A 26041-nucleotide genomic window follows, 5' to 3' on the forward strand; every position below is an offset into this window, starting at 1 on the left:
GAAGCCATGGGATATTGCTGCTCCTGAGGAACCCCCTGAGGTAAGTGCTGCCCAGAGCCCTCAGCCCCTCCCACAGGCCAACCTCCAGCCCTGAGCCCCGCATACAAACCCCTGCTGCTGCTGGGGGAAGGGGGCAGTGACTCAAGACTCCCCCAGCAGCAGGTAATAATTGGAGATATACCAATTTCCTAGAACTGGAAGGGACCTTGAAAGGTCATTGAGTCCAGCCCCCTGCCTTCACTAGCAGGACCAATTTTTGCCCCAGATCCCTAAGTGGCCTCCTTAAGAATTAAACTCACAACCCTGGGTTTAGCAGGCCAATGCTCAAACCACTGAGCTATCCCTCCCCCTGATAGCTCAGATGGTGTGGCGGGCCGCTGCAGAAGTCATGAAGGTCACAGAAAGCCATTAAATCTGTGACTTCCATGATCTCTGTGACAAACTCACAGCCTTATGTATAAGACACTCTAATTCATAGATTCTGGGGCCAGAAAGAACCACTGTAATCATCCAGTCTGCCCTCCTGCATAACACAGGCCACAGAATGTCCCTGAAATAATTGCTGTTTGAACTACAGCAGATCTTTTAGAAAAACATCTAATCTTGATTTTAAAATTGCCAGAGATGGAGAATCCACCACAACTTTTGGTAAACTATCCCTGTGCAATCTGCCTGGGCCTCTTTGGCCCAAACTTCCTATGCCGGTTGGCTCAGGACACTCTTCTCCTCAGCTTCTCCCTCACCTCTCTGGTTTAACATGATTCCCCCCAACACACAATTTTGCTCAGGACTGACTTTCAAATTAGATTGTATCTCTACTGGATTCAGCCTCACAACATTATCTCCATGTTACCCCTTCCTTACATAGCATGGTACCTGCTGAGTCATTTCCAATGCTGGGATTAAGCAATGGGATCCAGCTGTAACAGCCTCCCTACAGCATCAGATCCTGGAAACTGACAGTTCTCTGCTTGTATGGGGCCCGAACAGGAAGGAGACAGGTGGAAGGAGAGTCCCAGCCACTTTGCTGCAGAGGGTGAGGGCAAGGTGCTCTGAAAGCCAGGATGAAGAGTAACAATCTCTTACTCTCTGCCTCCCCATTCCCCAAGCAGAGAACCCTGCACAATGCTGTTCTGTTTGCACTAAGCACTTTAGGGATCACTAGGTAGTGCACTCCCAAGTGGCACTGTCAAAACATTAGTGCATTAGTAATGTTAGGTCACCTTGTTTTAAGAGCCAGGCAGCAATAGTGCATCCCATTAATCAGATAAGTAGAGATTCCCAACAAAAACACACATATTCCCCATTCCTATGGACCCCCCCAATACATGCACACACAAACACCCTCCACTACACCCAAACAATCCTCAGTCTCTATACATATAAACACCCACCTCCCATATGCTCACACACCATTAATCTTCCCCTCCAACTCAAACACTAAAAACCTCCACTCACACACAACCTTCCCTCCCAGTCCACCTTACCCCATACACACACACAATCTCCTCTCCCCTCCACATACACACACTCATTCTTGTCTCCCTGAACAGCCTCTCCCACACACATCCAACACCAATCCATATGCATGCACTTACACATGCCTCTGCCTCACTTTAAACACAGCCCCCTCCATGTACACTTTCCTGCCCCCGTAAAGCCTCATTCCTACACAACAAAGCCTCCTGCCCCCCACTCAACACACTGACTTCTGCTTTTCCCCACCACAACCCCATTCTACATACCACTCTCCTCCACATACACCCCCAATTCTCAGTCATCACCTATATATATATAATCCCCTTCTCACCACACACACACACCCAAATCCCCATCCCTTCACACCCACTTTCCCATCTGCATTCTCACACACAGCCCCTCTCCCCCCACCCTTCACAATCCTTTCTCTGCATCAACACATGCAGACAAAAAAAAATTCCTAGCACAAGCCTTTGCCCAGTGCACACGTACCTTGCCTGCACACCTGCAGAGCCCTCCTCTGTACACACACAAAGATCCCCTTCTGTACATACACACACAGTACCCCCATACACATACAGAGACACACACAGACACAGAGTCTGTCCTTTGCACACACACACAAACACACAGTCCCCTGTATACACAGAGAGCCCCATCTGTATTTCCACACACACAGACACACAGCCCCCTGTACACATACACACACATACTCAGCCCGTCTGCACACACACAGAGCCCCCCATACACACACAACCCCCTCTTTATATATACACACACAGCCCCCTATGTACACCCACACAGCCACAAACACACAGCGGCCTGTACACACACAGCCCTACCTCCGACACAATGGCTCTGCGGAGGGCGAGGAGGGGGCTGCTTTCAGTACCACGTTTGCGCGTTTGTTTGCCTGCCTGGGAGGTCCCGTTTAGCCCCGTTGACCCGGCAGTCGCTCGCCAGACAATGGGGACGGATCAGAGGCTGCTTCTCGGAAAGCGGAGCCGGGCCCCCAGCCTCCGCACGAACAATTCGGCCCCCGGCGCCTCCGCTCAAAGGACAGAGACAAACACGCACCTGAGTGTGGTCTGGGGCTAGCAAAGAGCAGCTGGGGAAACGCAAGGTCTCTGGCTCAGCTTAGCATCCCTGGGAGCTGAAGAGAATGTAACGGAATCAGCGAGCCGCTGCCTGCGTGGAGATAGGGCTGTTCCCAGCCGTCCGCCTCCCCTCTGCAGAGAGCCGTGTGCGCTCAGCCCTTCCTCATCAATATGCATTAGCTTCAAGACACTGACAACAGCGCAGCGGTCTCTGCAGCTTCAGATAGGAGGCTTGCTCCGAACACACGCTGATAAGCCCTACTCGCGAGGGACAAGGCCCACTCCTGTTCTTAGGGGGACCTCTGAAAGCAGTGAGCCCTCTGGAAAGAGGGAGGATTTTCTCATCTAAATTCAAAGCTGCAGAGATGATGCAGACACGCAGTAGGTCCGGGGCTCATTTGACAAAAGCATTGTCTGGTGGGAGAATCCCATCAAAAATGGAAGATTCTTTCCAAAAGACAGCATAGCTGAAATGAAAGGTAGCATCTCCATGATGCCTTCATCCATTTACCTAGGGAGGTGGTGGAAGCTCCTTCCTTAGAGGTTTTTAAGGTCAGGCTTGACAAAGCCCTGGCTGGGATGATATAGTTGGGGATTGGTCCTGCTTTGAGCAGGGGGTTGGACTAGATGACCTCCTGAGGTCCCTTCCACCCCTGATAGTCTATGATTTGGGAACCGAGGGAATGTTTTATTCAGACTCACAGAAGGAAACCTTTCTATACAGGCACCCTCCAGAAAAAGATTAGGGGAAAGATATAAAACCCTTCTGCTTTCTGCATGTCCAGACAAACTGTTTTGAGCCAGTCATTTACTCCAGTGAGTCAGCAGAAGAAAGTCCATCCTAACCTGCAAGCTGTTACCCCAAAATCTCTGTTATAGAATAATAAGGAGGTGACATGTAAATAACAGGGTTGACTCCTAAAAGCATCTATCAACTGGGAGAATTAAAAATCTGTGTGCCTCCCACTCATGTCACAGTGAAATAAAGGAAAGAGAGAATATAACCTTAAAACAGAAAGAAGATTTATTAAGGGATAGTTACAACTGGGGGAAGATCTACTAATGGGATCACTACAATACCCAAGAATAGATTCCAGCAAGGGGCATAAAGCCCAGACCCTTAAACTGTCCCTTGGTTAAACTATTAAGTGCCAGAAAAACAATTACTGTCTCTCTTTCACTGCATATGGAGGTCCCTAGTAACTGATGGATCTCTGGAACATCGGAGGATCTGGTTCTCTATGGCTGAAGCAGAAGATCAACAGATCTGAGCTGATGGCAAAGTCTTCACTGGATCCTTTGGTGGAATACAGGAATCAGATATCAGGTAAGTATCAAAGTACTTTGCAGATGTTAGTGACCGAAGCCTTGATCCAATGTCACGCAAAGAAACTGGACATGGTGACGCTGGTGCTGTCCATCAAGGCAGCCACTTCCTTATATGCTCTCGGTGGCGCGAATTCCTGAGGCACACTCTGGCAGACACTGCCCCCAAGCGGTTCCAGACAGTTCTCAGTCCCTCAAGTTTCTTCAAGTGGCGGGAAACAGAGTTTTGGCAGAAAAATGCCAATGAAGAAAGGATACCAAGATGGAATTCAATCCTTTCCTACCACATGTGCCATCTTGAATTCTTAGACTCCATTTTGAATTGCAGCAACATTTATTATAACACATAACAAAAGTATAACCATACACCAATAACACCTTACATATCCCCTCCTTGACAGATGTGACCACCTTTAATAAACATCTGACATTATTGTTACATCCAGACAGAGGCAGCTCTAGCCATTTCATGGCCCCAAGCATGGCGGCATGCCGCGGGGAGCGCTCTGCCAGTCGCCGGTCCCACGGCTCCAGCGGACCTCCTGCAGACGTGCCTACGGAGGGTGCGCTGGTCCCGCGGCTCCGGTGGATCTCCCGCAGGCACGCCTGCGGATGCTCCACCGAAGCCGTGGGACCAGCGGACCCTCCGCAGGCATGTCTGTGGGAGGTCTACCGCAGCCGCCTGCTGCCCTCCCGGTGACCGGCAGAGCACACCCCAAGCACATGCCGCCCCAAGCACGCGCTTAGCATGCTGGGGCCTGGAGCCGCCCCAGCATCCAGATCATTTAACATCAACCCCATAATGTGGTTATGCATGTTGACACATTACAAAAGGCATTGCTGTAGAATCTTTAGATTTCTTTTCACACACATACACAGATATAATTATTAGATATTCAATCATAACCAGCTGTATGAGCAGTATTACTACAATTGGATGGAGCATGATTTCCCAAGCCTTTCTATATTCACCCAATCTAGCTTTAAAAAGATCTTCCCACCAATTGGACAATTTGGTTTCATCACCAGTTCTTCTCAACACCTTTTTTTAATTTGCCCCACAGAATGATGTATAGTGAGTAAGATGTGAGCTTCTTGAGCTGCTTTAGATGATAAAGCATATCCTTATGGTGCATTAGACACTTTAATGCTTGGAGGTCTGCTCCTATATGAGTAGGTGGAAGATGGTCATAGGTAGAGTAAGATGCTATTATATTCTGCACCTTCATGTCTGACAGGGTAATATTTGTATCACAGCCCATCACAGAAATGACTGCACACAAACATATATCATCTCCTGCATTGTGTTCAATGTGATAAAAATAATTGATTAACAAATTTTTTTACACAAAGTTCTTACACACAGACAGTGACTATCAATAACCATTATAGCCGAATTTTGAAAATACATATGTAACCGTCGGCTGTTGGGGTCGCCCCTCTCTGGGGCGGCTGGGAGCCAGGCCACCTCACTACACGAGTCCCGTGCACTGGTGAATTAGCCTGGTGGGTCAGGAAACGGCCAGGAGCTCAGGCCCTCAGGCAGGGGCTGAGCCAATAGTCTCGTTTTGGAGGCCCCAGCCCTAGGTCGGGGCGGGCGAACAAACAGTAGTTCAGGGCTCAGACCCTCAGGCAGGGGCTGAGCAAACAGTTCAGTAGCTTAAGAAGCCCAGGCTTTTATGCCTGAGCGTTGGGGTGAGGCGGACACTGCCACCCGTGAGTGGGGTGGCAGGGGGGACGCAGGCCCACCCACTCCTTTGCGTCCCAGCCCGGGGCCCTAACAGCAGCAGGCAGTCTACTGTGTCAGTGGGGATCCTGGCCGCAACACACTGACATTGGCTCTGGGTGTGCTGCAGCCAGACTAGGGTCGGCTGCCCCTGGGCTACTTCCGACCTCCCCCTCTACCAGTACCTGTGTCTCAGCGGCATCTTCCACAGCATCCCATACTATGGGCTCCTCGAGATACTGAGCAAGGGGTAAACTGGGCAGCTCCTCAGGGTCCCTTTGTACCGGTCAGCTTAGGAGCTCTTCCAGCATCTGGTCGGCGTCCAGTCTCCGCAGGTATGGCCAGTCCTCGGGTCGGTCGCAAGCGGCAGGAGTCTCCCAGCGGGAGCTAGGGCATCAGCATCTGGCCTTTCCAGGCAGTTTCTGAGCCCTGGGGCTGGGCTTTTATACTTCCTGCCCTGCGCTGTGACCTCTGAGGGGCGGGCGCAGGCTCCAGTGACTCCGCCCACTTTGGCGTCCATAAGGGCTCGTCCAGGCCAGGCCGACTCACTACAACATAGTACGGTAAAGCTGGTAATTACATTTTCCTTCATGGAAATTTAAACATATATGAGTCTCCTCCCATACTCCAGTGGTACAGGTAAAACCCAATTTGTCTTGCTCCACGCAGGCTTGTAAATTTAAAGAATATTGCTCTCCTCTTACGTGCACCCATTTGGTATTTTCCATAGGCATAATTGGGGAATTGGGGAATTGTTTACAAACATTCCCAAAGGAATCAGGGGGTGAATCCTTTCCTCTATGGCATCTAGGGCTGTCCATAGCCATTTTGGTGCCCTACGCAGCCCCCCACCCCAAGGCCTCCGTGGGGGGGAGCAGGCTTGGGGGGCAGAAAACTGCCCCCCAGCACAAGCCAGTAGAGCAGAGAAGGTTGGGGCCAGGTTGCTCCACTTCCTGCTGCCCAGTGATTGCAGGGAGGGCCCGATCCCACACTCATGTTGTGGCGGGAAGTGGAGTGACCCAGCCCCAGCCTGCTCCGCTCTGGTCCCCTGGCTCCCAGCCTTGGGACTTGGGGGGCAGGGGGAACCGCCCCCCAGCATGAGCCAGCGACGTGGCTGGGAGCCAGCAGCATGGAGCAGGCTGGGTCTGGGTCGCTCCACTTCCCACCGCCCAGTGAGTGCAGGGCAGGCCCGACCTCTGCTGCAGTCCTCAGGGGAAGGGGTGGACTGGGGGCAGGGCTGGGACAGAGCAGGGGCAGGAAGAGGCAGGGCGGAGGCAGAGCAGGGGTGGGGGCTGTGGGAAAGGGGTGGGGTGGGGCTAGGGCAGAGCAGGGGTGGGGGCCGTGAGGAAGAGGTGGAGCAGGCGCTGGAGCAGCATGCAGCTACGTAGAGCACCAGGAAATTTGGTGCCCCAAATTTCCTGGTGCCCTACGCATCTGCGTACTTTGCGTATGGGTAAGGACAGCCCTGATGGCATCCCTTAAAGTAAGTATGTATGCTATGATAGTCTCATTAGCATGGTCATAGGTGAAATTCACCATTTTCCACCATTGCTGCTTTTCCTTTTAGAACTTGGTGGCATTAGACCAGATAATGTGTTTAATTTCCTGCGGCATTATACCATTATAACCATCTCCGAGTATAGCCTTTGCAATATTAAGAAGCAACTGTTGCGCTTGCATACATTCAAGTGCCTCTGTTAGATTAGACTGCAGTATCTCTAGTGCTCCTATAATCTGAAGGTGGTCCATGTCTTGCACTTCTAACCATGTTGGTAATGTGTTAACAATATTAAAACCTAATTCACCCAAGTCATTCAACACTGCTGAGAGGGGGTTGGCTTGTGAGGAGATATCATGTCCCACTTCACCTATGTGTGATGCCAGGAATGCTGATCTATGGTATTCTGCACTCCTAGTCCAATTCCCACCCCTCCTAAGATTTTAACATCTAGATCTCTCTTAACTCGAGGTGGGGGAGTTGTTGCAAGACATTACCTTGTACCCACGCCAACCATCCCATTAACAAAGGTGTTACATATTGGGCACATTCTTTATGCATAGAGATTACAGAAACTTGAACCTTTAAAACCAATTTTTTTAATACAAATACAAACAATTTTTCAAATACAAATTAAACTGCAAGATACATCCCTTTTTACTATGAGTGGTCCCACGAAACTAATGTATGGCACAGGGGCTACAAAAACCCTAAATGTCCTTTTAAATCCTTTTAATTCCCAGTTCCTGGTATCATTTACAGAAACATTCAGTTTTAACCAAACAAAACTTTTGGGGTGTTCCTCTATTTTGCAAAATTTTGATTTTACAACCTCCTCAGGTGCCGTATTACAATGAGCAATACATTTCTGACATTTTAGTTCAATATGATACATTTGACGACTAAGGAGAAGGACCTTTACATTTATTGAAGATACATTAGTGGGAGTAATATCCATTATGATGGATACATTAAATGGACCTGAAGCCACGTTGCTATTATATTTAACCATGGCATAAATACATTTTGAACCATCCCAATATTGTATACTGCTGGAACAACCCTTAAAACTTTGATCATCCAGCATCCACTTACATTGCCCCATGACCTTCTTAATAAATATTATCTGCATCTGAGGACTGATAATAGGGTCATGCTTCCTCTGGCATCCTGGATAGTGAAAACTATGATAGACTTATTTCCTTCAATTTCCTCAAAGGATAGATAACAATATCCACCCAAAGTATATGCATAAACATTCACTACACCTGACAATACATCCTCGTGACCCAATAATCGGGCTCTAGTGGTAATTTACATGGAACAATACTATCATCTTCCTGGTTTTTTTTTACCAAAACGTTCTCTTCCTACTCCAAATGAACCTGGTCTCCAAGGCCTCTTACTTTTATCCACTTGGGAGGAAATTGTTTCATTGTGGTAGTCTGCACATCAGGCATTTGAAACTTCTTTACGCCTATTTCTTCATCAGAATACCATTGTTTTGTTGAGCTTGTAGGCTGGGTATTGGTGGAGTTGTTATTCCTTTTTCTGGCTTCCTGTCTTTTTCCACATTGTTCTCTAGCTCCTCAGTCTCATGCTCGTTAAAATCAGGATCAGCTTCTGTCAGGGTTCCCACACACACATTCTGAACAGATGTGGGGACCAGCATGAAAGTCTCCCTATGCTTATATTCTTAGGTTAAAAACTTCCCCAAGGCACAAATTCCTTTCCTTGTCCTTGGATGGTATTACTGCCACCACAACCAAGTGATTTACACAAAATTTCAGGGAAGGGTCACTTAGAATCCCTACCCCCCCCCCCAAAAAAATCCCCCCAAACCCCTTCTCCCCTTTCCTGGGGAGACTTGAGAATAATATACCAACCAATTGGTTAGCAATGTGAGCACAGACCATACCCTTTGTCTTCAGGACATTGAAAATAAATCAGGTTCTTAAAAGAACAACTTTATTTATAAAGAAAAAAAAAGAATCACACCTGCAAAATCAGGATGGAAGGTAACTTTAAAGGGTAAGAAAAAGATTTAAAACACAGAGGAAACACTCTGGCTCAGCTTCACAGTTACAAAAACAGGAATAAAATGACGTTTGTAGCATAGGAAAATCCACACACTAAAACAAAAGATAACCTAACACATTTCCTTGCCTTACTTACAATTTCTGTGATTTTAGATGGTATATTCCAGGTATATATTCAGGAGATGTTGTACCTGCTTGGCTTCTCTCTCCATCCAGAGAGGGAACAACAAAGAGAGAGCATAAACAAAACCTTCCCTCCCAAGATTTGAAAGTATCTTCTTTCCTCATTGGTCTTTCTGGTCAGGTGCCAACTAACTTATTTGACCTACTTAACCCCTTATAGGTAAGGCGATTTGGTACAGCTGCCAAGGAGGGATTTTATGCTACCCTTCTCTATATATTTATGACAACTCCTGAGAATACAGGTACTTTCCACTTATGTGCCAACTCATGGTTCACTAGATAACACCAATGTTCGTTTTTGTTAACCAGTAACATAGAAGATACTCTATTGGTATCCAATAAACCTATGTATAAAATTATGACCAAAAAAGGGGTCTTCATGTTTTTCTTCCCTATAGACAACAGAGAAAGAGACACAATTACAGCCTTACTGTGGCTTAGCATCATCTTTTGATTGTTTTTTTTTTACTGCAATTTTCTTACTCCCTTTCCATGACTTTAATTGTGAAGAATGAAAACATTGGGAACTCTTTTTTTCACTGTGGAAATTTCTAATAAGTACACAGTGGGACTAGCCTTTTCCAGTATGACAGCCAGAACTGCCCATCTACGGGACAGTGGATGGTGTTTCTCCAAAAAGTATTGGAAGAGGACTTTATCCCCTATATCCCATTCCACAAAAGATAAATTGTTCTTCAAATATTGGTCCATTTTTTTGGTAACACCCATTGACAGCATCCTGCTTCTGCACCAAACTGATGGTGTTCAGTGGTTCTTTGATATAGCAGTCCAATCTAACCTGTGGCACATAGTTATCTGGAGGCACCCCTCCTTCTAACCACCGGTATTCTGGAGTTCTCATCATTCGTCTAATAAGGGCTTCATGAGGAGAAAACCCGGTCACACTGCAGGTCGAATGAATTGCCATAAGAATTAAAAGCAGCTTGATGTCCCAATTTTTTCCTGAGGCTTCTACTACCTTCCTGAGAGCATTCTTTAATTTGCGGGTGCTTCTTTCAACTTGACCAGATGCTTGGGGGTGTCCCGCAACATGAAATCTTTGCTTAATACCAAGTGCCACACAAAGTTGTCATATTAGCTCGCCTGTAAAATGGGTAGCCTGGTCCAAATCTATAACTTTTGGTAACCCAAACCTGCTAAAAGCTTGCTCTAAAAGTACTTTGGGTTGTATAAGTAGGGGCATTTCCAGCAGATCAAGGGATGTGATCATTCCCCTCTACTCAGCACTGGTGAGGCCTCATTTGGAGTACTGTGTCCAGTTTTGGGCCCCACACTATAAGAAGGTTGTGGAAAAATTGGAAAGAGTCCAGTGGAGGGCAACAAAAATGATTAGGGGGCTGGAGCACATGACTTATGAGGAGAGGCTGAGGGAACTGGGATTGTTTAGTCTGCAGAAGAGAAGAATGAGGGGGGATTTGATAGCTGCTTTCAACTACCTGAAAGGGGGTTCCAAAGAGGATGGATCTAGACTGTTCTCAGTGGTAGAAGATGACAGAACAAGGAGTAATGGTCTCAAGTTGCAGAGGGGGAGGTTTAGGCTGGATATTAGGAAAAACTTTTTCACTAGTAGGGTGGTGAAGAACTGGAATGGGTTACCTAGGGAGGTAGTGGAATCTCCTTCCTTAGAGGTTTTTAAGGTCAGGCTTGACAAAGCCCTGGCTGGGATGATTTAGTTGGGTTTGGTCCTGCTTTGAGCAGGGGGTTGGACTAGATGACCTCCTGAGGTCCTTTCCAACCCTGAGATTCTATGATTCTATGATACTCTGGTAATGGTGTTTGCTGTGCAGTTCTTCATGGGATAGTTCTCTATTCATTTTGTGAATGGCTCTATAAGCACTAAACAATACAGATTACCTCTGCTCATCCTCAGCAAGGACCTATGAAATCTATCTGCACTCTTGTCCAGGGACCATCAATGGGCTGGTGAAGTAATGGTTCCTTTTGGATCCTTGAATCATTGTTACACGTGGCACAGGGAATACAGTTGTGTATTCAGGATTCCACCTCCTTGACCATTGAAGGCCACCATCCTAGGGTGAGTAGGCTTTAAGGTTTTCTCTGTTCCATAATGACCTTGCTCATGGGCTAATTTAAGTAGCTCTTGGCGGAGACAGGATGGGATTACTAACACAGCTTCCCATGCCTTCCTGCTGGTTTTCCTTTCTTGCTAGGACTAATCCTGTCTTGTCTTTGTGAACAGGGGCTGCTAACAGGGAGTTTTGAGAAGGAGTTCTCCAGGTGAAGGAGGAGCAAATACAGGACCCTTGGGGTAAGTGGCTGTCTGTAGTGTGTGTTTGTGTTTGGGGGTTACTTGCTGTGCGCTGAGCTTGTGTTTGTTTGTTTGAAGGACTGTGTGCTGTGGCTGGCAGTTGGAAGCTGTGAGCTTCTAAACAAGGTTTGAAATCTAGAAGTCTCTGTTCATTGGCTGAGCCTTAGTCATGGGACGGGACTATCAGGAAGGCCAAGGCTTTATAAAGCAGTAAGCAAGTGACCAGGGACTGCTAACAGGGAGTTTCGAGAGAGAATTTTGAAGGGGAGTGGGAAGGGGGCAAGGTACATTTACCATTCTTTAAAACTTTTAAACTACAGTACAATCAAATCTTCCTGATTTAAACAAAAACCCTATCATTAACCTAGGTTACTGTAGGAGAGAATGCAGGCAGAAGCCCAGCAGCAGATTGGGGGCTCTCCAGTTTATTGCACTGAGTGTAGCATGTATGGCTTTGGAGACCAGGGTGGCAGAACTGGAGGAGCTAAGGGCTGGTCTACACTGGGGAGGAGGTTGATATAAGATATGCAACTTCAGCTATGGGAATAGCGTAGCTGAAGTCGACGTATCTTATTTCAACTTACCTCCCGTCCTCACGGTGTAGGATCGATGGCCACGGCTCCCCCCGTCAACTCCGCTATCACCGCTCGCCCTGGTGGAGTTCTGGAGTCTATGGGAGTGCATTCGGAGATCGATACATCATGTCTAGATGAGAAGTGATATATCGATCCCTGATAAATTGATTGCTACCCACCGATCCGCCGGGTAGTCTGGACGTACCCTAAGGGAGGCAGAGAGGTATGTTGATGAGGCTTTCTGGGACACTGTAGATTTGTCCCACCTGTGGTCAGACAGCCTCTGCAATGTTAAGAGGATGAAAGGCTCAGGGAAGGAGAGCAGTCAACAGGAGCAAAGGGAAACCTTCCCATAGATGGGACCCTCCTTCCAGATAATGTTGGGGTATCCTCTCGCACTGAAGTTACCACTTCCCTCTTGGGGAGGGAACTCCAGTCATTAGGAAAAGGCAGGTGTTAGTAATGGGAGATTCGATCATTAGAAACATAAATAGCTGGGTTTGTGATGACTGGGAGAACCATATGGTGACTTGCCTGCCTGGTGGAAAGTTGCAGATCTCTCGAGGCATCTAGATAGACTTATGTGTAGTGCTGTGGAGAAGCTGGTGGTCATGCTACATGTAGATACCAATGACATAGGGGAGGGGAGGAGAGACATCCTGGAGGCCAAATTTAGGCTGTTAGGAAAGAGGCTGAAATCCAGGACCTCTATGGTAGCATTCTCAGAAATGCTTCCAGTTCCACACTCAGGGCCAGGTAGGCAGGCAGAGATTCAGAGTCTCAATGCGTGGATGAGATGATGGTGCAAAGAGGAGGGATTTTGATTTTTTAGGAACTGAGGAAACTTTTGGGTTGGGGGAGCCTATACAGGAAGGATGGGCTCCACCTAAACTAAAGTGGATCCAGACAGCTGGCACTTAACATTAAAAAGCTTGCAGAGCAGTTTTTAAACTAAGAGATGGGGGAAAGCCTTGGATTGCTGACCTTCCCTGAATTCGCTTTTCCTGACAAGATGTATTGTACACAAGTCTGTGCTTTTTTTTAGTATTATAGGAGACATGCCTATAATATAAGCCCAGTGTTGTAAGGCCCATACCAATGTTAAGACTTACTTTTCACAACCAAAAAACCTGGACTCTATTTCTGATTAAGTTCTTGAGCCATAAGCCACCAGTTTTAAAGTGGTGCTTTGATGTTGGAGTAACACTGCACTAATGGCTCTCTCGGTGGATCCCAACTGTAAGTAATAAGGTTTGTCAGGTTGTGGATATGCCAAGGCAGGTGCTTCAGTTAATGCCTGATTCAACTGGTATAACTGCTTCTGCCTCCTTGCTACTTCCATTGCTGATCTTTTCTTATAAAAGAATACAGTGTCTTTGCAATGCTGGCATAGTCTTGTATAAAGTCTCTGGAAAATCCTATGAGACCCAGAAACAACCAAAGCGCACTAACGTCCACAGGCATGGGCAGCTTGCAGATCAGTTTTACCCTTTCTGTATTTGGGCATCTTCCTGCATCCTCTAGTTCTACACCTAGGTATGTGACTCTTCTAGACACTAACTGGGCCTTTGATGGAGTCACCAAAAATCCAGTAGTTAGAGTCTTGTTCAGAACTTCTTAGAGAGCCTTTATATTTCCTTCTCTAGTAGTGGTTGCTATCAGCATATCATCTACATAGCTCATGATGTTGTTTTTATAGCATAGCCCTTGCAACATAGCTGCTACTATTTTGTGGCATATTGTTGGCATGTTCTGATATCCCTGAGCTACTCAAGTAAATGTTAATTGTTTGTCTTGATAAGTGAATGCAAGTTTGTAGAAATGGTCTGGATGGAGAGGAATTGAGAAAAAGGCATTCAGAATATCAAGAACTGAAAACCAAGTAGCTCCTGCAGTAATTAAAGATATAATTTCTGGATATCTCGCCACCACTGGGATCAGTCTTGGTGTTACCTTATTCAATGCTCGATAATCTATTGTGAGACACCAGATCTTACAGTCAGCTTTTAAAACCGGCCACACTGGTGCACTGCATGGGATTTCGCATTCAACTAGCACACTCTGATCTTGTAATGCCATTATGGTTTCTTTTATACCCTCCTTTGCCTCGGCTGAATAGGAATGCTGTTTCTGAGGCTTAGGGTCAGCTCCTACGACTTTAACTGCTGCTATGACTTTTTCCACAGCTGTGTTTGTTTTTAGCAAAAAATGGATGATAACTCTTTATAGCCATCTCTATATCACTCTCCCATGTGGGAAGAACAAAGTCTGCAGATGCCTTTAAAACAGATCATCTATGAACTCCAGATATCACTGTACCATGGTTTTGTTCCAAGGATTCACTAAGGGATTGATTAGGAATGTCCACAATAATTCTTAGCTGTTTCAGTAAATCAGTTCCTAATATTCCACAGCCCCCTAGGGGGCTTGTAATCTCCAAGAAGCTAATAATTATAAATGTCTTAAAGTACTTTTTATGTCCTTAGAAAAGGGTAAAATACTGGTCTTACAATTGTAACTTTAAAGAGTCTTTACACACTTAATAGGCAGCAATTTAGCTTGTGGTGAACCATCAGTGAACAAGATGCTGGTTGATACCCTTGTATCGACCAACACCTTTTGACAGAATGACCCAAACTTTCCTTCCACCGTGATGTTAACCCAGGGGTCGGCAAACTTTCAGAAGTGGTGTGCCGAGTCTTCATTTATTCACTCTAATTTAAGGTTTCGTGTGCCAGTAATACATTTTAATGTTTTTAGAAGGTCTCTTTTTATAAGTCTATGATATATAACAAAACTGTTGTTGTATGTAAAGTAAATAAGGTTTTTAAAATGTTTAAGAAGCTTCATTTAAAATTAAATTAAAATGCAGAGCCTCCCGGACCAGTGGCCAGGACCTGAGCAGTGTGAGTGCCACTGAAAATCAGCTCGTGTGCTGCCTTCGGCACACATGCCATAGGTTGCCTACCCCTGTGTTAACCGTTGGTCTCCCCCACTCATCATTTATGATGGGAGCCACAAAATCAGGGGGAGTGAAAGCTGGGCCCCTTCACTGAGGCTCCAAGGCAGGGAGAACACAGTTGTGTATTTCTCTCTGCCTGCTGCTTCTCACCCTCATATTTAAGCAGTCTCTTAAAGAGTTCAGTTGTAGGAACTCTATCTAATTGCTCTCTGGTTTCATATTTTCAATGTCTTTTCCACAATATGTTCCTGAAGGCCTTTAGCTCTTCAGTGGTACCTTGCAACCAAGTTGCTGTTTCTTCCTTAAACCAATTGCTCTGCTTATTATTATTGTTGCCAGGCTTATTGCCAAATTTCCCATTTTGTGAACTCAGAGACCCTTTTACTGATGATACCTTCTTTTTAGAGATCACACCAGCTAATTTGGTTGCGTCTTTATTTGGCTCGTAAGCCTCTCTCACTCTTGATTCCAATTGCGGAAACCCGGTGGTTGCTGGTCCTATAGCTAACCTCAGGGCAAGTGTAAGCCCTTGTATTACCAATTCACAAAATGCCGGCACATTATATTGCACATTACCATTCCGATATATTGGTGCCATACCAGTTAACCAATACAACAACCTTTTTCTTGCTATATAGGTCTCTGTATGCTCTGTGGATTCCCGTTTTTCTGAATACACTTTCCCAATAAGATCATATGGAAAAAACATTTTATACACACCCATGTATATATCTACAATTTCAGTGACACGTCCCATAGGCAATCCATCTGGTAAGGCATTGAGCCCCATATTGCGTAATAGCGATTGGGGCAATCAGTGGATTACTTCATCCTGTCACCCTTGGGCCTTCATCTAAATTAAATGGTGCTGATGGATTAACTTTTTCTGCTGTAGAATAACATGATGGCTCATCCCTATGTTCCTCAGACTCTACGTCTGAACCTTCCCTGGAAGTGAACTCAGCTAGCGGGTTAGTTTTCACCGTGCTAATCATACCCCTAGAGATCTTTAGCTGCTGCTGCAGCTTCTGAACCTTGTTCAAGCAGGCTGAATGATTTGTTACTTCTGACCCTTGAACCTGCTTGGCCTCCCTCAGGAGCTAGGGCATCTTCTAATTTTGTGGACAGGATTTGATATTTCCTTTCAACCGGTGCCCTGCATGAATTGGCCTCCTGCAGCTGTTCTTCTAGCTGCATGATTTGCCTAGCTTGTTTTGTTAATTGGACAGTATTCATCTGATGTTGTGCCACTGCCTTCTCGAATTCCAACCCATCTGTTTTCTCCTAATCTTTTGCCTGGTTGGCTAAGGCTTTAAGGTGACTCTTCCTACCATCCAGGTCCCTACGCACCGTGGCGAGTCCATAAATCAATGCTCGCTTCTGTAATTTTTTCTTGGGAACTGGCTTGCTTGCCAAATACCATCCCCACAATATTTGTAATTTTTGTAATGCTTCATCTCCCTAGAAAGACCCTTTCTTCCATGGGTTTTGAGATTTCCCAAAAACAGACACTGCATACGCCAAACTATTTTTATTAGACTGCCTTCTAGGCTGAAGACCTTCTTCATACTTCACTCACTTACCATGAATAAAATAGACAGTAGTTATGTCAAAGCCAAATAGCCCACCATCCTAAATTGTGGTGGCTATTCACCTATGGTCAGTAACTCATGAGAACCCACAGCTGCCTCCTTTCAGAATCCAGCAGTGCTCAGTCACGACCACGGACAATTGTCCTAGAGATGGAGGGTAAGGGCCTTACCCTCCATCTCTGCCTTAGATTAAATGACTGACCAGGTCCACTTAACCCAGGACTTGGCAGTCTGCCTTGCTGCAGGCTGCTTGGATCCGCTCCCCAGGCTACTGACGTAAGCAGAATCCTACACTACAGTGAGCCTCGGCCTGTGGGCCTCTAGGTCACTCTACGTAAACTACAACCAAATGAGGAGACAATATATGTCTGAACAGGCAGTGACCTGGGGAACCCATCTGACCAACTGGTCAATGCCCTCACTGACACTGTTCCAGACCCTTCCCTCCCCGAGTCTATGGACCATAAGCCGGAATCTGTTCAACCTAAGGACTTCAATCAGAGAGCTAAATCTCTGAGAGGTCATGCTTCAGTTGCCAGTAAATGTTACCCCAAAATCTCTGTTATAGAATAATAAGGAGGTGACATATAAATAACAGGGTTGACTCCTACCAGCATCTATCAACTGGGAGAGTTAGAAATCTGTGTGCCTCCCACCCGTGTCACATTGAAATAAAGGATAGAGAGAATATAGCCTTAAACAGAAAGAAGATTTAGTAAGAGATAGTTACAACTGGGAGAAGATCCACTAAGGGGATCACTACAATACCCAAGAATATATTCCAGCAAGGGGCATAAAGCCCAGACCCTTAAACCATCCCTTGGTTAAACTGTTGTGCCAGAAAACCAATTACTGTCTCTTTCATTGCAGATGGAGGTCACCGGTAACTGATGGACCCTCTCGGAATCTCTGGAACATTGGAGGATCTGGTTCTCTATGGCCAAAGCAGGAGATCAACAGATCTGAGCTGATGGCAAAGTCTTCACTGGATCCTTTGGTGGAATACAGGAATATCAGGTAAGTATCAAAGTCCTTGGAAGGTGTTAGTGACCAAAGTCTTGATCTGATGCCTGCACAAAGAAACTGGACATGGCTGCCTTGATGGTGGACAGCACCAGCGACACCGCTGACAGTTCCTTATATGCTCTCCGTGGTGCGAATTCCTGAGGCATGCTCTGGCAGACACTTCCCCCAACCGGTTCCAGCTAGCTCTCAGTCCATCAAGTTCTGGCGGGAAACAAAGTTTTGGCAGGAAAATGGCATGAAGAAAGGATACCAAGGTGGAGTTTAATCCATTCCTACCATATGCACCATCTTAGACTCCATTTTGAACTGCAGCAACATTTATTGTAACACAGAACAAAAGTATAACCATACCAATAACAGCTTTCTGCTTTGTGGGCACTGCAATTCTTTAGAACAGGCTGTGGGATCACCCACTCAGACCCTTCTCCTCTACCCCTTATTTCTCTTCACAGGTGATAATTCAGACTGTCCTGTTAAAAAATTGTTCTTTGTTTCTTCTGCCAAGGAGAGACAATTTCTCCTCCATGTAACAGCTCCTCTAAACAGACTGAAGGTGGGGGAAAGACAGAGGTGTGGTATGATAGAGAATGCAAAACATACCGTTCAGGATTATTTTTGTTCCTGATATATTTTTAAAGCTCCTTTTTATTGTCCTTAATTCTGCTGGCCATGGATTTCTCTTGGTGTCCCTTGGCTTCCCTTACCAATTTTCTACAATTACTTAAAAAAAAAGGATTTTCAGTCCAAAAAACCTACTTTTTTCCAGGTTTTAAGACAAAATATTTTCTTAGATTTTAATAAAAAATTGCAAGAGCCCCAGTGCCTCCAAAATCCCCCAAACCCCAAGCCTCAGAAAAATCCCAAAAGCCACAGAGTGGGAGTTCCCATTGGAGGAGCCAGGTATTTGTGTTTGCGTCTGTCTTTGTGGTGCTTTGTGTCTCTCTGTCAGGGCAGACTGCTGAGCCCTGATTAGGGGGCGGAGCTAGGTAGAGGAGGGGGCCTATAAAAGCGGCCGCCCAGCCAGGCAGCGGCACAGCTGATCGCAGCGGCCCAGGAGCCGGCCAACAGGGCTGCTAACAGGGGAGTTTGAGTGGGAGTTCCCATTGGAGGTGGAAGGGGGCGGCACCGTGCTTCCCGTGTTCCCCAGGTAAGAACGCCGAGCGAGGCCGAGACAGCAGCAGCCATGAGCCAAGCAGCAGAGGATACACCGAGGATGATGGCATGCAGCAGCTGCGGTATGTACATGGTCCTAGTGGGGTAGCCAGAACAGTACTATGTATGCCGCCTAATAGAGCTGCTGGAGGAAAAGATCCAGGGTCTAGAGTTGCAGGTAGAAACCCTGGTAGAGCATAGAAGGGGGTTTGAGCAGCTGATGGAGCAATGGCAAGCAGTGACTGAAGGGGAATGCCCAGAGGTACAGGGGGAAGCAGGGGCTAAGGCCAGGGGCTAAGGCCAGACGAGGAAGATGGGCGGTGGAAGCATGTGACCGTGAGAAGCAGGCAGGGGAAAAGGAGAGCCAGTGAAGGAGAAATAGAGCTAAGGAACAGGTTTGAAGGTCTGGAGAATGAGGAAGGGGTACAGCAGGTGGTAGCTGACGGTGGGAGGGCAAGGAAAAAGAGAAGAGCGGCTAGTCCGATAGAAAGAGGGGAGGAGTCCATGGAGGCAGCACCAAGTTTGGGCCCAGGGAGGATGCAGGATGGCTTAAGGGGAACCACAAGGGATGATAGGAATGGAAGGAGCTTGCAACCAGGGGGGACGGAGGATAGGTTAGAGGACCGCACTGTCCCCAGGCAAAGGCAGGTCTATCTGATTGGGGATTCCATACTGAGAAGGTTGGACAGGCCTGTGACCAGGGCCGATCCGGAGAACAGAAGGGTGTGCTGTCTACCGGGGGCTAAAATACGGGATGTGGACCTGCAGTTGAAAAGGATCCTAAGAGGAGCAGGTAAGAACCCGTTGATCATCCTTCATGTAGGAATGAATGACACGGCTAGATTCTCGCTAGAGAGAATCAAGGGAGACTATGCCAGGTTGGGTAAGACGCTCAAGGAAATTGAGGCTTAGGTGATCTTCAGTGGGATCCTACCTGTCCCTAGGGAAGGGCGCCAAAGGGGTGACAGGATCGTGGCGATAAATAGTTGGCTGAGGGAGTGGTGTTACAAGGAGGGCTTTGGGATGTATGGGCACTGGGAGGCTTTCGGGGACAGAGAACTGTTCTCACGGGATGGGCTCCACCTAAGTAGGGAAGGAAGTAGAATTCTAGGAGGGAGGCTGGCTCATCCGATTAAAAGAGCTTTAAACTAGACATTGGGGGGAGACGGTTGGGAGAGGTCCAGGTACTCTCCATGCCAAATTTATACGTTGAGAGTGAGAACAACAGTATAACAACAGATATAGCCAGAGGGGGACGGTTAGGTATAAGGAAGAGGGCGGGGACGGATACTAGATCGACAGGTCATACTGGTAGTACTGTGTCCCTACCAAGTTGGGTGAAAAGGGTGAGAGGAGCCAAACAGCAAAAATTAGGATGTTTGTTCATCAATGCGAGAAGCTTAGGTAACAAAATGGAGGAACTAGAGCTCCTGGTCCGAGAATTGAAATCGGATATCGTAGGAATAACCGAAACATGGTGGAATGGTAGCCATGACTGGAGTACAGGTATGGAAGGGTATGTGCTGTTTAGGAAAGACCGATACAAAGGTAAAGGTGGGGGAGTAGCATTGTATGTCAATAATGAGGTGAAAAGTAACGAAATAACTAGCAATGCAATGGATAATATGGAGTCTGTTTGGGCAATGGTCACATTGGGGAAGAAAACTGCTAGAGTGTCCCCTGGGATAGTGATTGGGGTGTGCTATAGACCGCCGGGATCTAGCCTGGATATGGATAGAGAGCTCTTTAATGTTTTTAAGGAGGTAAATACTAATAGGAACTGTATGATCATGGGAGATTTTAACTTCCCGGATATAGATTGGGAAACAAATGCTAGTAATAATAATAGGGCTCAGCTTTTCCTAGACGTAATAGCTGATGAATTCCTTCATCAAGTAGTTGCTGAACCGATGAGGGGGGATGCCATTTTAGATCTGATTTTGGTAAGTAACGAGGACCTTGTTGAGGAAATAGTTGTAGGGGACAACCTTGGCTCGAGTGATCATGAGCTAATTCGTTTCAAAATAAATGGAAGGATAAACAAAATTGCATCTGAGACTAAGGTTTACGATTTCAAAAGGGCTAACTTTACTAAATTGAGGCAACTATGTAGGGAAGTGGATTGGACTAACATATTTAGGGATCTAAAGGCGGAAGACGCCTGGGGTTATTTCAGGTTAAAGTTGCAGGAGCTGTCAGAGGCATGTATCCCGAGAAAGGGAAAACGGTTCGTAGGTAGCAGTTTTAGACCGAGCTGGATGAGCAAGCGTCTTAGAGGAGTGATTAAGAAAAAACAGAAAGCGTACAAGGAGTGGAAAATGGGAGGGATCAGCAAAGAAACCTACCTTATTGAGGTCAGAGGGTGTAGGGAAGCAGTGAGAAAGGCAAAGAGCCGGGTGGAGATGGACCTAGCGAAGGGGATTAAAACCAATAGCAAAAGGTTTTTTAGCCATATAAATAGGAAGAAAACCAAGAAGGAAGAAGTGGGACCGCTTAAAACTTTAAACAGAGTGGAGATTAGGGATAATCTTGGCATGGCACAATATCTGAACGAATATTTTGCCTCGGTCTTTAATGAGGCTAATGAAGGGCTAAGGAATAGTGATAGAGGGACAGATGGGAATGAAGATATGGGGGTAGACATTACGGTATCTGAGGTGGAAGCCAAACTTGAACAGCTTAACGGAAGTAAATCGGGGGGCCCGGATAATTTTCATCCTAGAATATTAAGGGAATTGGCGAGTGAAATTGCAAGCCCGTTAGCGATGATTTTTAATAAATCTCTAAACTCGGGGGTTGTACCATTTGACTGGAGATTAGCTAATATAGTTCCTATATTCAAGAAGGGGAGAAAAGTGATCCGGGTAACTACAGGCCTGTTAGTTTAACATCTGTAGTATGCAAAGTCATGGAAAAAATTTTAAAGGAGAGAGTGGTTACGGACCTTGAGGCCGATGGCAACTGGGACAAATTACAGCATGGTTTTATGAAAGGTAGATCGTGCCAAACCAACCTGATCTCCTTCTTTGAGAAAGTAACAGATTTTTTAGACAAGGGAAATGCGGTGGATCTAATATATCTTTATTTCAGTAAGGCATTTGATACGGTACCGCATGAGGAATTACTGGTTAAATTGGAAAAGATGGGGATCGAAATGAAAATCCAGAGGTGGATAAGGAGCTGGTTAAAGGGGAGACTGCAGAGGGTCGTATTGAAGGGTGATCAGTCGGGTTGGAGGGGGGTTACCAGTGGAGTTCCTCAAGGTTCGGTTTTGGGTCCGATTTTATTTAATCTATTTATCGCTGACCTCGGAACCAGAAGTAGGAGTGGGCTGATAAAGTTTGCGGATGACACCAAGTTGGGAGGTATTGCCAATTCGGAAAAGGATCGGGATATCCTCCAGGGAGATTTGGATGATCTTGTAAACTGGAGTATTAGTAACAAGATGAAATTCAATAATGAGAAGTGTAAGGTTATGCATTTAGGGATGACTAATAAGAATTTTAGTTATAAGCTGGGGACGCACCAGTTGGAAGTAACGGAGGAGGAGAAGGACCTAGGAGTCCTGGTTGATCGTAGGATGACTATGAGTAAGCAATGTGATGTGGCCGTTAAAAAAGCTAATGCGGTCTTGGGATGCATTAGGTGAGGTACTTCTAGTAGAGATAAGGAGGTGCTAGTCCCGTTATATAAGGCGTTGGTAAAACCTAATTTGGAGTATTGTGTGCAGTTTTGGTCTCCCATGTTTAAGAAGGATGAATTCAAACTGGAACGAGTACAAAGAAGGGCCACTAGAATGATCCGAGGAATGGAAGGCCTGTCGTATGAAAGGAGACTTGAGGAGCTCGGTTTGTTTTCCTTAACCAAAAGAAGGACAAGAGGAGATATGATTGCACTCTTTAAATATATCAGAGGGATAAATACCAGGGAAGGAGAGGAATTATTTCAGCTCAGTGCTAATGTGGACACGAGGACAAACGGATATAAATTGTCAGTTAGGAAATTTAGGCTTGAAATTAGACGAAGGTTTCTAACCATCAGAGGAGTGCAATTCTGGAACAGCCTACCGAGGGAAACAGTGGGGGCGAAGGACCTCCATGACTTTAAGATTAAGCTGGATAAGTTTATGGAGGGGATGGTATGATAGGATAACGGGTTTAGTCAATAGGTCAATAACGTGCCACACTGGTAATTAGTACAAAGGGTCAATGTTGTTATATTGTTAGCCCTTTCCAGAGGGTCTGGCTGGAGAGTCTTGCCCGCATGCTTGGGGTTCAGCTGATTGCCATATTTAGGGTCGGGAAGGAATTTTCCTCCAGGGTAGTAGATTGGCAGTGGCCTTGGAGGTTTTTCGCCTTCCTCCGAAGCATGGTGCAGGGGTCGCTTGCTGGTGGATTATCTGCTACTTGAAGTCTCTAAATCACGATTTGGAGCATTCAACAGCAGAGTCAAGGGAGAGAATTATTTCAGGAGTGGGTGGATCGGCTTATGTGGAGGTCTTGCAGGAGGTCAGACTAGATGATCATAATGGTCCCTTCTGATCTTGAATTCTATGATTCTATGATTCTATGAAAATCCGAAAGAAATGGGGCCTTTGAAAATCACAACTCCCCCCCTAAAAAAAGCCTCTGAAAAGCCCCAATGCCCCGAACCTTCAAAAATCCTGAAACCCATGGGAACTCCAAAAATCACAAAAGTGCTGGGGCCTCCAAAAATAAAAAATATTCCCAAAGTCTTGAGGCCTCAGAAAATCCCAAAAGCCATGGAGCCTTCAAAAAGCCCACAAGCCCAGGACCTCTGAAAATCCCCAAAGCCCCAGGATCTATGAAAATCCCCAAAATTCCAAAAGCATCTGGGCCTGCAAAAATACAAAAAATGCAAAAAGGGCTGCTGAAAATTCCCAAAGCCCTGGGGCCTCTGAAAATCTAAAATACCTGAAGCCTCCTAAAAGCCTCAAAATCCCCAAAGGCCAGATGTCTTGAAAAATCCCTAAAATACCAAAAGCTTGGGGGCATCAGATAATCCCCAAAGCTCCAGGACATCTGAAAATCTCCAAAACCCCGGTGGAGGTCAGCGTGTCTGACTGGTAGCAGGAATGGATGGGGCTTCTCTGGTGCCTTTCCCTTCACAGGAAAGACACTTGGGGAGGAAGAGCAATGTCAGCCCTAAACTATTGGTTAAGAGTATCATACAGCCAGGCTAAAGTAAGGAGGAGCTTCTATTTAAACAGGTCTGATGATTGAAGATGGCTGCACCTAGAAGGCCCTGGCCAACACTGGCCATCAAGCCTCTCATGAAGAGGTGTTATACGGGCGCCGCTATGGGACCTGAAGAAACAAACATACTGTTTTGGCAAACAGTGTTTGAGACGGGTCATGGGAGTGGGGAAACAGGGATCACTAATGATGGCTGTACCCTCAAGAACAATGTGGTGGAGAAACATGAGGCCAGACCGCTGGGCCAAGATTTGTTTGGGACTCCGGATCCTGGGCAGGAGAACCCAAACGATTCAAACAAAGGGCTGTACGAAGACGAGGCCCCGATACATTGTATGTAAGAATGTTCAAGGATTGGTTTGGCAGAGACCCGGTCACCAGTGCTCGGTTGGCTAGAGCCTTTTGGATCAAGCCTGCAGAGAGAGATTGCATTTATTGTTGTTTTTAAAAGCTGCATGCGGAAGGAGTTGCTTGACACACAGTGTAAAAGGTTTTAAAATCATGTTATGAAAAAGTACAAAGATCCCTTAAACATATTTCTTACTGTACATTTTTCAGCAGTTGAGCAATGGTTTTCAGAGGACTTGGCGGTTCTGGACACTGACAGCTCCGAAGGGAAAAGCAGATTGGGCCCTATCTGTTTTTGTCCATACCCAAAACCAGATGCTCAACAGAATGCCGAAACAGAGGGGGATGCTTATTCTATAGGCCTATACTATCTAAAGTTGAGGGAGAAATTTGGTATTAAACCTGTGTGAGTTCATAACCATAAAGCGGTGATGCAAGCAATTGTGCGAGCGGCTGTGCACGGAATCATCGAGCACTGCCTCAGAGAGAAACAAAATGAGGATTGTCCTGGGTGCACCATAGATGCCCCCGGTCAGAGGCATCACAAATGCACGTACTGGTCTTTAGATGCTGTGAAGTGTAAAATTAAAGAAATTAGTAGGTAGTTTGTATATGGAGCGTGTGTTAAATAAAATGATCATGTTGGGATACGAACTGCAGTGCCTCCGGAACATTTAGCTCTAGGGGCAGAATTAGTGGACAAATTGACAGAGGGCGAGGACCCAAATAGCGTTTTGGATTAAATCATCAAACCGACAGATAAATGTTTAATGCTAAATGTTGACCCTCTCCTTCGCTCAGCAAATTACAAAATCTTGCCAAGAAAAAACACTAAAAGTTAGAGCATGTTTTGGGAACAAAACACAATGTGTTGTAAAATAAAATAAAAATGCTTGTTTTAAATAAAATGTCAGTTGAAAATAATAGTGTGAAGCATGTTTTTATGGAGTTCAAGAGGTGTGGGGGTTTGTCAAAAGGAAAGTAGGTTGCCCCCATAGTATACGTGTAGTTAGGTTTCAGTTTGTCAGCAAGTAGTAGTATATGAGCGGCCTGCTCCTCTAAGAAAGACTCACCCACACCACCCAACCCTGGCACTTGTGTATGAGGGATATAGGCTGTTGGGGAATCTGGACCATTGCAAAGCAGCCCCAGAACCCCTCTTAAATCATACCATCTTCAGCTTCAGATGTATCTTTTCATTCCCCCACCTCCCCAGGCCCTCTGCATTAGGACTTAATCATGACACCTCTGATTTCAACAATGTCTCAGATTTCTTGTCTACTGGTTCATATTATTTAATGCTGTACAGCCTCTAGGGTTACAGCTTACAAAAATGTGTTTTATAAAAAAAAATATTATCTAGGGGCTTAGACAAGATAATGATAAACAAAATTGTAATTGTTGCTTTGCTGGCACTGCTAAAAAGTATCTTTAAGTTTGTTTTTGTTAATATTTCTGATAGGCTGTAGGATGGGGGAGATAATACCTCATAAAGTATGAAAGTGTTTCTGAATGACAAACGCTTGCCTGTG

The 26041-nt window shown here is 45.9% G+C and overlaps 1 protein-coding gene and 1 long non-coding RNA gene across 9 annotated transcripts in view; one reads left to right on the forward strand and one right to left on the reverse strand.

Moving 5' to 3' along the window:
• Nucleotides 1-2725, reverse strand: part of FEZ1 (fasciculation and elongation protein zeta 1) — a 162836-nt gene extending 160111 nt beyond the window's left edge. For 3 of the 7 annotated variants that reach the window (XM_044996818.1, XM_044996816.1, XM_044996820.1), the window contains exon 1: nucleotides 2557-2724. The gene's annotated coding sequence lies outside the window, so the exon portion shown is untranslated. The other 4 variants (XM_044996817.1, XM_044996819.1, XM_044996813.1 and 1 more) reach the window with 3 other exon arrangements.
• On the forward strand, nucleotides 1-25289 carry LOC123354692. 2 transcript variants are annotated; one of them, XR_006574821.1, is made up of 6 exons: nucleotides 1-40; nucleotides 3769-3903; nucleotides 11276-11404; nucleotides 11570-11638; nucleotides 17638-17784; nucleotides 24720-25289. It is a non-coding gene; the product is annotated as an uncharacterized LOC123354692 (long non-coding RNA). The 2 variants fall into 2 exon arrangements; XR_006574822.1 differs by lacking the exon at nucleotides 11276-11404.
• The last annotated feature ends 752 nt before the right edge of the window (nucleotides 25290-26041 follow it).

Source organism: Mauremys mutica, chromosome 22 (assembly GCF_020497125.1).
Source record: "Mauremys mutica isolate MM-2020 ecotype Southern chromosome 22, ASM2049712v1, whole genome shotgun sequence".
NCBI lineage: Eukaryota > Metazoa > Chordata > Testudines > Geoemydidae > Mauremys > Mauremys mutica.